General features: G+C 36.3%; 1 long non-coding RNA gene across 9 annotated transcripts in view; it reads left to right on the forward strand.

The window, feature by feature from the left end:
• Positions 1 to 5,908, forward strand: part of LOC144958026 (uncharacterized) — a 21,513-nt gene extending 15,605 nt beyond the window's left edge. For 7 of the 9 annotated variants that reach the window (XR_013642301.1, XR_013642294.1, XR_013642304.1 and 4 more), the window contains one exon: positions 2,949 to 5,908. This is a non-coding gene — a long non-coding RNA (uncharacterized LOC144958026). The remainder of the gene's footprint in view (positions 1 to 2,948) is intronic. The other 2 variants (XR_013642295.1, XR_013642297.1) reach the window with 1 other exon arrangement.
• The last annotated feature ends 3,480 nt before the right edge of the window (positions 5,909 to 9,388 follow it).

Here is a 9,388-nt window from a genome sequence, read left to right on the forward strand (position 1 = left end):
TTGCTACTGTTTCAAAATGTCATCTATTGAATTGAAGACAGCTCAAAACTTACTCATATCTAATATACTGGGCTAGCAGATATCACCATCACAACTTCATTTAGTACATCATCATCTCTTACCATCACCACTTCCACAACCACCACAACATCACTTTTACCACCACCCCCACCTCAGCTTCATCATCATCACCACCACCACTGGAGCACCATCGCTACAACAACCACCACTTCTTCCACTGACACTAGCACCAATACTACCAACATGTTAAGGGTCATTGGTCATTTCTTTGAGTGTTTCGATAGCAATTTCCTTTGATATTGCAATTTCTGAGCCTTATACTAATTTAAAATGGTCATTACTTTTTGGTTTCTCGATAAATCGATCGCCAGAGATTGCTTGAATGATGAAGGTCAGAGCAGAGTTTATTTTTATTTTGGTTTGGTGCAAGCCTGTAAATCTTCCGACTATTGTCGGATTTCCGACAGTACGATTTTCTCTGTAAGTGCTAATATATTATTTTTAAAAATTAATAGTAAAAATTAAATTCGTAACGTCAAAGAATAGAACCAATAAAAAAGAAAATAAAAGACTTATTTCATTCCTCGAGAAATTCAGATTTATTCTGTTTCAAATGCCGACTTTAAAAAAAAAAAACTTTATTTTTCGCATCAAAGACAAAACAAAACTAGGCCGTCTATCGGTTAGCTATAAAATTATCATGTCACCTAGACGTAGATGTATTCACTGCCTGGCTACTGTGCCACAGCCTGCGAAGTTGGTGCGAGTCATCAAACACACACCTAGTCAGTAAATAATGCACGCACAGAAGTGTGTTGGAGCTTCTCAGACCGGAAGGTTTCTCTATTTTGCTACCGACACACATGCATTTCTCCGTGTCTTATTTCTTTTTCCCTATGATTTATTGGTTCCGTCTGGATGTGAGACGGAAAAATAATAATGCGAAATATTTATTTTTCTTCGAAATATCTATTCTTCTGCGAAAGCTCTCACACAACCGCACCGCTTCCTCTTTGTCTTCTTTTTCTTCTTCTTCTTCTTCTTCTTCTTCTTCTTCTTCTTCTTCTTCTTCTTCTTCTTCTTCTTCTTCTTCTTCTTCTTCTTCTTCTTCTTCTTCTTCTTCTTCTATAAGAATTGATCCAAATAAACGAAAGAATAAGCGTAAACATTTAACACAAACAGGAGCTATTTCGTTCCTCGAAAAAATATTTTATTCCGTTTCATTTGCCGACTTTAAAAGACATGACAAAACAAAAGCTATAATATTATCGTGTCACCTGCATGCTCCGCTAGCTGTGGATGTATTCACTGCCTGCCTACTGTGCCACAGCCAGCGAGAGAGAGGTCGCAAAGTTCGCGCGATTCGTCTTCACCACACACACCTAGTCAGTAAATAAGGCACACACAGAAGTGTGTCGAACCGAACCGGAAGGTTTCTCTCTATTTTGCTACCAACACACATGCATATCTCCGGTTCTTATTTCTCAGTCTCTATATTTTTTTGGTTCCATCCAGATGTAAGACGGAAATAAATAATGCGAAATAATTGTTTTTCTTCGAAATATATATTCTTCTTCGAAAGCTCTCGCACCACCTCTTCTTCTTCTTCTTTTTCGTTGTCGTCGTTGTCTTCTTCTTCTTCTTCTTCTTCTTCTATAAGAATTAATCCAAATAAACGAAAGAATCAGCGTAAACATTTAACACAAACAAGAGCGAAGTTACACATCCTTCAAAAGGGTAGGAATTGTTCTCTTCCTTTCATTTTACAACTAACTCATACCTGGGCCCTCAAATAATTGGGATTTTTTTTTTTTTTTTGGTACCATAAAATAAGGACCTCGTTATAAATAAGTAGGGGAAAGTGACATGATTTGACTGGTCAATTGACGTGTCTGTGTTGTGTCTATATTTTTGTCCTGTTGTGTCTTATTTTTGTCCTGTTGTGTCTATTTTCACTGTTGAAAAAGTTCCGACAACTTTTTCACCAACCATTTACAGGCCTGGTTTGGTGTTAGCTTTTATATAAATTTTTGTATAGCGTGTACTTTTTTTTCCACATGTGCGGACAAAATACACTTTTTTGCTTTAAGAAATACACTTTTTAGGGTCATAGAATACACTTTTCGTCCTGGGAAGGTTGGCAGGCTGTCATCTGCATTATCTGCGGCCTTAAGTATCAGGGCGATCTGCATATTTTGGCAAATTTCCCCAAATTGGTAAAATTAGGCAAATTTTTGTAAAAAGAAAGAAGCATCGAAAACAAAATAACGAAAAAAAAAGGTATGAAATTGAGGAATGTTGCAGCTTTGCCTGAGCCTAGACTCTAAAACAACGACGATCTTTCAAAATCTTGGTGACATCACTGCTCATACTTACATCTAAAGTCATACCTAGTCACTTCCAACTTCCATCATGGATCGTTTCCTTCGACTAAAGACTCAAAGGACTAGTTTTCCTTTACTACAATAACTTCGGTGGTACCTAATTTTTTTTTTTTATTATTTTGGAGTAGTAAAGGAAAACTAGGCCTTTGATGATTCTGAGAGAAAGTGTACGTTTGGGATAGTCTGTAGGCGTTAGGTGTGAAAGTTTGATAAATCTGATACTGTGAATGACTATGACTGAGTTGAATGTTCGCCAGTGTAAGTGTTCTATTCCACAGTATGTGTGAGTGTGATTGTCTGAAATTTGGGCGCATAAATCGCATTGCGGTGCGGAAAATAATAAATGCAGCCTCCTTTAAGTGTAATAAGATGTCTTTTATATTTATTTTTCCACATAGCGTGTTAAGTTCGGATATTATTTTTCTGACTTTTCTTTTTCTTCTTTCTTCCTTCTTTTTTTTTTATATATATATATATAAATATAGTTGGAAGATTGTGATTATCTTTTCTCTATCCTTTTTTTTTTTTTTTTTTTTTTTTCAGCTAAGGTTTGTTGAGAACGAAAAGTAAGTAGCTGTGACTACACGGATGATGGAAGGAATCGACGTTGAATTTCACAACAGGAGAGAGAGCTAACCTGTCATCACAAGGAAGAGGAAAGGAAGAGTTCCGCTCTTACATCTGGTCATCTGCTGTCCATCGTTTTAAAATAACTATTACTGGGTGGGGATCCTGACCTCCCATAGCGAGCAGGGAGGTACATACTATGTCTTCTATCCCCCTATGTCTGCTTTCCAACATGCTTTCTGTCTTTGTCTTGGAGTGAGATTACTTGGTTTTGTCCTGGCCCTGGCCGGATACCTTGGCTGGGAGGGAAACAGTCAAATGTATAGTTAGTTTTGGGAGATGATATTTTTTTCCTTGTAAATCATCTCTCTGTTATGCACTCTATTATGTTTTATTTATGTATTATATATGATTTGTACACATTTGAGTGTGTTCCTCTTAGTGGGGACCTGTGCTTGTGTCTGGATGAGACTTTTAGGTGATCTCAATTTAAGTACACTGATAGTGTGCTCTTGGAATCTACATCTGTTCCCTTTTGAACCAATTCCCCTTTGTCTGCCTTATTCTTGGATGCTTTAATTGTAATTCTAGAACTTTTTACTATCCCATTTTTTCCCTTTTTACTGGCGCTGATATGACCTTAATGTGTTGCAAGCGCCGTAAAACCCTCAAAAACAAACAAAACAAAACAAAAAACTATTAGGATCAGATTAGAAATTTCTTAATGGAAAGCATCTTATTAGGGCAACTAATCGTAAACAAGCAACTGCGCTTAATGCACTCAGGATAGCTTATATATCCTCACTGTCTACCAAAGGTTTGCTGGCTGTCCTTATAACAGTCAACAGTGTTGAGCAGTTGAAGCCACTTTGCAATAATGCAACCTTAAATGTCTATGGATTATAGTACAAGTTGCAATCACGGTGATGAATAAATGCTTCCTGAGACATTATGGTGTCCACAAGAGCAATGTGTGAAAGCTTTACAAACTAAAATAAGGAAATTTCCACTGATTGTGTTGTGTTGTGAAGAAAATTCTGTAATTCTTTTTTAGGTTAAAACAGTGTGGAGTAAAGTTTAGTGCCAAGAAAAGACAAGGCTTATCGGGCTGCAAAACAGTTTTAGAAAATTCTTTCTTATTTTTTCTTTTTTTTTTCTTAAGCAGCCGAAAAACTTTTTAAGTCTTATGTAAATTCACTTATCTTCAATGCTTATGTGAAGAATGTATAAACCCCATGCTGAAGATTAGAATGTTAGGACAGTTTTGTTGAGGGAGGGGGAGTGTTAAATGTAAATGTCCTTGTAGAGATGACTGTGAGAACATGTTTATTTTTTAAATATTTCCTCGTATTTTGATCAGTGATGATAATCTTTTGGGATTTTCTTCAAAATGTTCGCTGTTTTTGGCAGTCGTACCTTTCTCAATGAGCACCCTTGTGCTCCGCAGTAGAGGATGACTGGTGGGAATGACCTAATGTGTTGTAAGCCCATAAAACTTAAAACCAAAACTAGTCCTTGGTGGAGGGAAACAGTCGAATGTATAGTTACAGTTTTGGGAGATGATTTTTTTTTCATTGTAAATCATCTCTCTTTTTGTCCTGTATTTATTTTTTTTGTTTTTTTTTTTTTGTTTTATTTTTAATGGTATCAGTTTATTTTTTGGTTCATTTACCTCATTTTTTTTTCTCATTTTGTGTTTTTGTCCAAATTGTGTGATTTTGCGAAAGCCTAGATTGAATAAATTGATATTTTAAAAATATAGATTTGTAAATTGTAGGTCTCCTCATTATAGGAACTGTGTTAGCTTTGCAGGTGTTCTCAAAATTAATATTACATGATAGTGTGGCTCTTTGGAATACTACTATTGTTCCCTAATTTGAGCAATTTCCCCTATGTCTTACTTTTTTCTTAAGTCTTTTTAATTGTACATCTAGAATATTTTTACTGTCCAATTTTCTTCCTTTTTACTGGTGCTGATATGACCTAAATGTGTTGCAAGTGCCGTAAATCCCTAAAATAAAAAAAACAATTTAGCCTACTATGGCTGGATATGACAGTCCATTGTCGAGTACTTTACTCCTTCAAATGCCAATTTTGGTTGGCAATTCTCTATAGTGACTTTTTTTTTTTTCTGGTCTCAAGAATGTCATTATTGAGATGTACTGTATATACATTGTCTCATGCGTGGTACTTTGCGGTTTTTTTTCCTCGTATTAAATGTTATGCTTACTATAGAGCAGTAAAGTTAGGTGCCCCAAACGTAAACAATAACAAGTTGCTAGTGATTTCCGTTAGGGACCGGAATAATTTACGCACAATATAGGTCTCCCAATTTTGTAGTTTGAGTTGTAGGCAATACACTTTCAGTATTGAAAATATGTTTACATAAAATCTAACAGTTGCAGAAATGATAATATAAGGCTAAATTATTATGAAAATCAGGCTCCGAATAATTCTCGTTTTGTTCACACCAGCGCAATAATTTGCTCTGGTCTAAAAATAGATAGACTGTAACTTTTGATAAATTTTAGAAAATTTTACCTTTTGTTCCATAAAATATCCATATCTAGACATTATTTGATGCATGATCGAGTATTTATGAATATGTGTTTCTTTTGCCACCTAACAGCCAAATTTTAAAGGTTATTTTTTTCTATTATTTACATTGGAACGTGAGCTGTCAAGACAGGAACATGTGGTTTGCCACGTGCTTCTCAACCTTTGTTTACGTTTGGGGCACCTAACTTTACTGCTCTATGATATGCCATAGAAACAATATGCCACATGAATTTGTTGATTGGTTGTGTCGAGTATCTCAGATATGTAGTCTTGTACGTTAAAATGATACTTGAATTTTGTCATGTTTTTTTATCCATGATTATTTCTGTTGATTTCAGTTGTTTGACCTGAATAAAATTATGATGATAGCTCTATCATTCCTTGTTTTCTTTGATGTTTCATTTTTCTTTCAACACTTTTACAATGTCATCAATGGCCATATGGGCAGATCACTTGCTGTGTTTTCTATCCTCCTATATGTTTTCTGTGTTGCTTTATATATATTTGTCTTGGAATGGGATTACTTGGTTTTGTGCTGGAATCCTTGGCTGTGACTAACAGTGCGAGTGAAACAGTCAAATGCATAGTGTTAGTTTTGCTATGTGATATTTTTTTATCAATGTAAATCATCTCCGTTATGTACTTTTATATTTTGGTTTGAATATATGGAACCTACATCTGATCCCTATTTGTTCCCAGTTCCCCTATGTCTTACTTTTTCTTGGGTGCTTTATTTGTAATTCTAGAACTTTTTACTATCCCATTTTCTTCCTTTTTGCTGGCGCTGATATGACCTAAATGTGTTGCAAGCGCCGTAAAACCCTTAAAAACAAAACATTTGAATGTATTCCTCTTAATGAGATACAGTACTTGGGTCTGGAAGAGACATTAAGTAAGGTGATCTTAAACTTAGCATACACTGATGTGTGCTCTTGGAATCTACATGTGTTCCTATTTGAACTATTCTCCTTTGTCTTACTTTTTCTCCTGTGCTTTCAATTGGAAATCTAGCATATTTTGACTATCCAATTTTCTTCCTTTTTACTTGCTCCGAAATGAGCTAAATATGTCGCAAACGCAGTAAAACCCTTACAATCAATACTTTTGTCTAACTTTTTCTTGTGCTTTCAGTTGTAAATCTATAGTTTTTTTGACTACCCTATGTATCTACCTCTTTACTGGTGCCGTTCGCAAGCGCCGTAACTTTTTGTCTTTGGAATGAGATGAATTCCTCTTTATGGGGACCTGTGCTTGTGTTTGGATGAGATTTATAATACTTATGTGATCTCAAACTAAGTACATTGATGATAGTGTGCTCTTGGAATCTAGATTTGTTCCGTTTTGAACCATTCCCTTGTCTTGCTTTTTCTTCCTCTTTACTGGCCCCGAAATGACATCAACGTCTTGCAAACGCCGTACCACTCTTACTAAATCATACAGTGCGATGGTCAATCGCCTTTGCCTCTTTAACTCGTTGCCTGACACTTCCTTAAAAACTTAAAATGACCTGGTATTACACGATTATCATAAGAAAGTGAGTTGTTAGTCGTGCTCAAGGAAAAAAACTTTGCCGTGAACCATGTGTGAGTTACTTAGTCTGTTTCTGGGCCCGTTTTCATGAGCGTGGACTTGATTTATTTACTTACAAGTCTAGTAAATGACTAGCTAATCTTAAGCCTAAGTGAGGCAAGTGACCAACAAAATCGGATTTCATGAACGCTTTCTAGTCTCGGACTAGCTAGTCTCTTGCCTAGAACTAGAAGTGGGCTTTGTAAGGACGGTGACCAATTCCGCTATTTTGTGCGGGTAACATCCGCTCTCCAGTACACGACGGCAGGTAATATACCCGTCTTCATACTTTCAACGCAAAAGATTTCCAAAGAGGAATTAGCAACACATCCGGTATAGATTGTATGCGCTTGGCTAAGAAGCTCACAACATTGCCATCCGGAAGTATAAGGGACCGACACACAAAACAATGTGTAACCATGAACATTTATAGTCTGGTTCATACACTTTAGTGAGAAGTTTAACTTACCTTTGTCAGATGAATCAAATCATGCGATATTGACATTCGACAGCTGGACTACAACGATGGTTACGATGAATCACATTATTTCAGTCAGTTACAATGCCAGCAGAATAACTTTTGTCTCCACTATACTTTCTAATCATTTATTTGGTTGTTCTTTGTCGCAAATCATTCGATTACGAATCTCCTGTCACTCACGACTCACTTAGCCGATTAGATTCAGTTTGTTTTTTCTTTTTTTTTTCTGTGTTTTTTTTTCTTGTTTTTTTTTTTTTGTTTTTTTTTTCGGGGGGGGGGGGGGGGGGGGGGTTAGTTTTTACTCACAAAAATGTGTACTTTCAACGATGTGCACTATCTTATAGTTTTTAAAGCTAGTGTGAATAGCAACTGGACACTTTTTGCCTGTCATTCGTAACCGATGTATTTTCCTTCCGAATCGAGGCTCTCTCATTTAAAAATAGCTGCTATCTTGTTGACGCTATGCCGTATCCTAGTTACCCGTCTCAATCTACTGAGCTTGTGAAGTCCTGCCTCAACAAATGACTAAAACTTGACCAAGCATAGTCCGAAGGTGCTGTGGCGAACGATTTTCTTTCTCTTATGATTTCTTTATCATTCGTCAGCGTCTAATTCAAAACCACTTCAAATTTTAGTAGACAACAATTTTTGCGAAGGGAAATTACACCTTGAGTTAAAACACTGAACATGGACAGTTTTATTATACAGTTAAGCTAATGTAAACATACACTCGTCAAAGCCATTGTATAACGGGACGCTATCTTACCACTCACTTCCCGCTTTTTGGGCTTATTCACTCGTTCAATAGCCTGTCGATTGACTGCATATCTCCTGCTAATAGTCCTTTCCAAACAAGACTTCAGGTGTGTTTATGCCCTCAGGTTCGCGTCTCGTTCAAGAGTAGCTAAAATTGCAATTAATATTCTAGCTCTCCGGTATCTCCCTACCCAGTTGTTAATCAAAAGCATCTAAACGTCATTTGTTATCTAAATAGGAACATTCTTTCTGATTGGCTATCCCCATAATTGTTGGCGTGGCCTTACTTTACAAAACCAAATTTATCTCAGAAGTGAGACACACACACCAAGAATCCCAAGGAAGAAGAACCAATTCTTAAACTTCAAACTTGTAAAAAGTTCAACTATCTCTCGGTTGAAGGTAAATTATTATTGGTTAACTTATTCAAAGTGGAACGAGATATTACTGTGAATTCAATGCTTAACCTACCATTACTATTATAATTTGTGTATATTTTATTCGTGCTTTATTCTATGGGTGTTCGTAAGTTGAAATACTTGTACAAAACTATATCTATAAGTATATTATACTATAGTTAACATTTGTTTATGACCTATGCTATTATTTCATTTATATTCAATATATATATATGGCATGATGTCTGTACTCTACCGCCAATCCACGGCCACACATCATAATCACAATTATAAGTTAGAAACCATAAAATACAAGGGACATAACCCTGTTAAATTCTCATCATGTAAGATAGCTCAACTGTCAGTTGATGTTTGATACAAATGCAATAACTAACCATTACCATGGAGTTACTGCTTCGCCTTGCCTTGGTCGGCAAATAAAAGCTATTATGATGTGTCGCTCAAGGACGACCCGGTGGCGAAAGATAAATAAGATTTGACTCTAAGACCTTTTTGTTTAAACTCTTAATTGGAGGTCCTTGCCCAGTCCGTGCATAATCCCTGTCTAGCATCCCTACCTCTCAGTCCTTGCTTAGCACCCAATCCCTGCCTCCCAGCCATTGCTTAGCACCCAATCCCTGATGTCAGTCATC

Source organism: Berghia stephanieae, chromosome 12 (assembly GCF_034508935.2).
Source record: "Berghia stephanieae isolate SIO BIC M18660-M18661 chromosome 12, UCSD_Bste_1.3, whole genome shotgun sequence".
Lineage (NCBI taxonomy): Eukaryota > Metazoa > Mollusca > Gastropoda > Nudibranchia > Aeolidiidae > Berghia > Berghia stephanieae.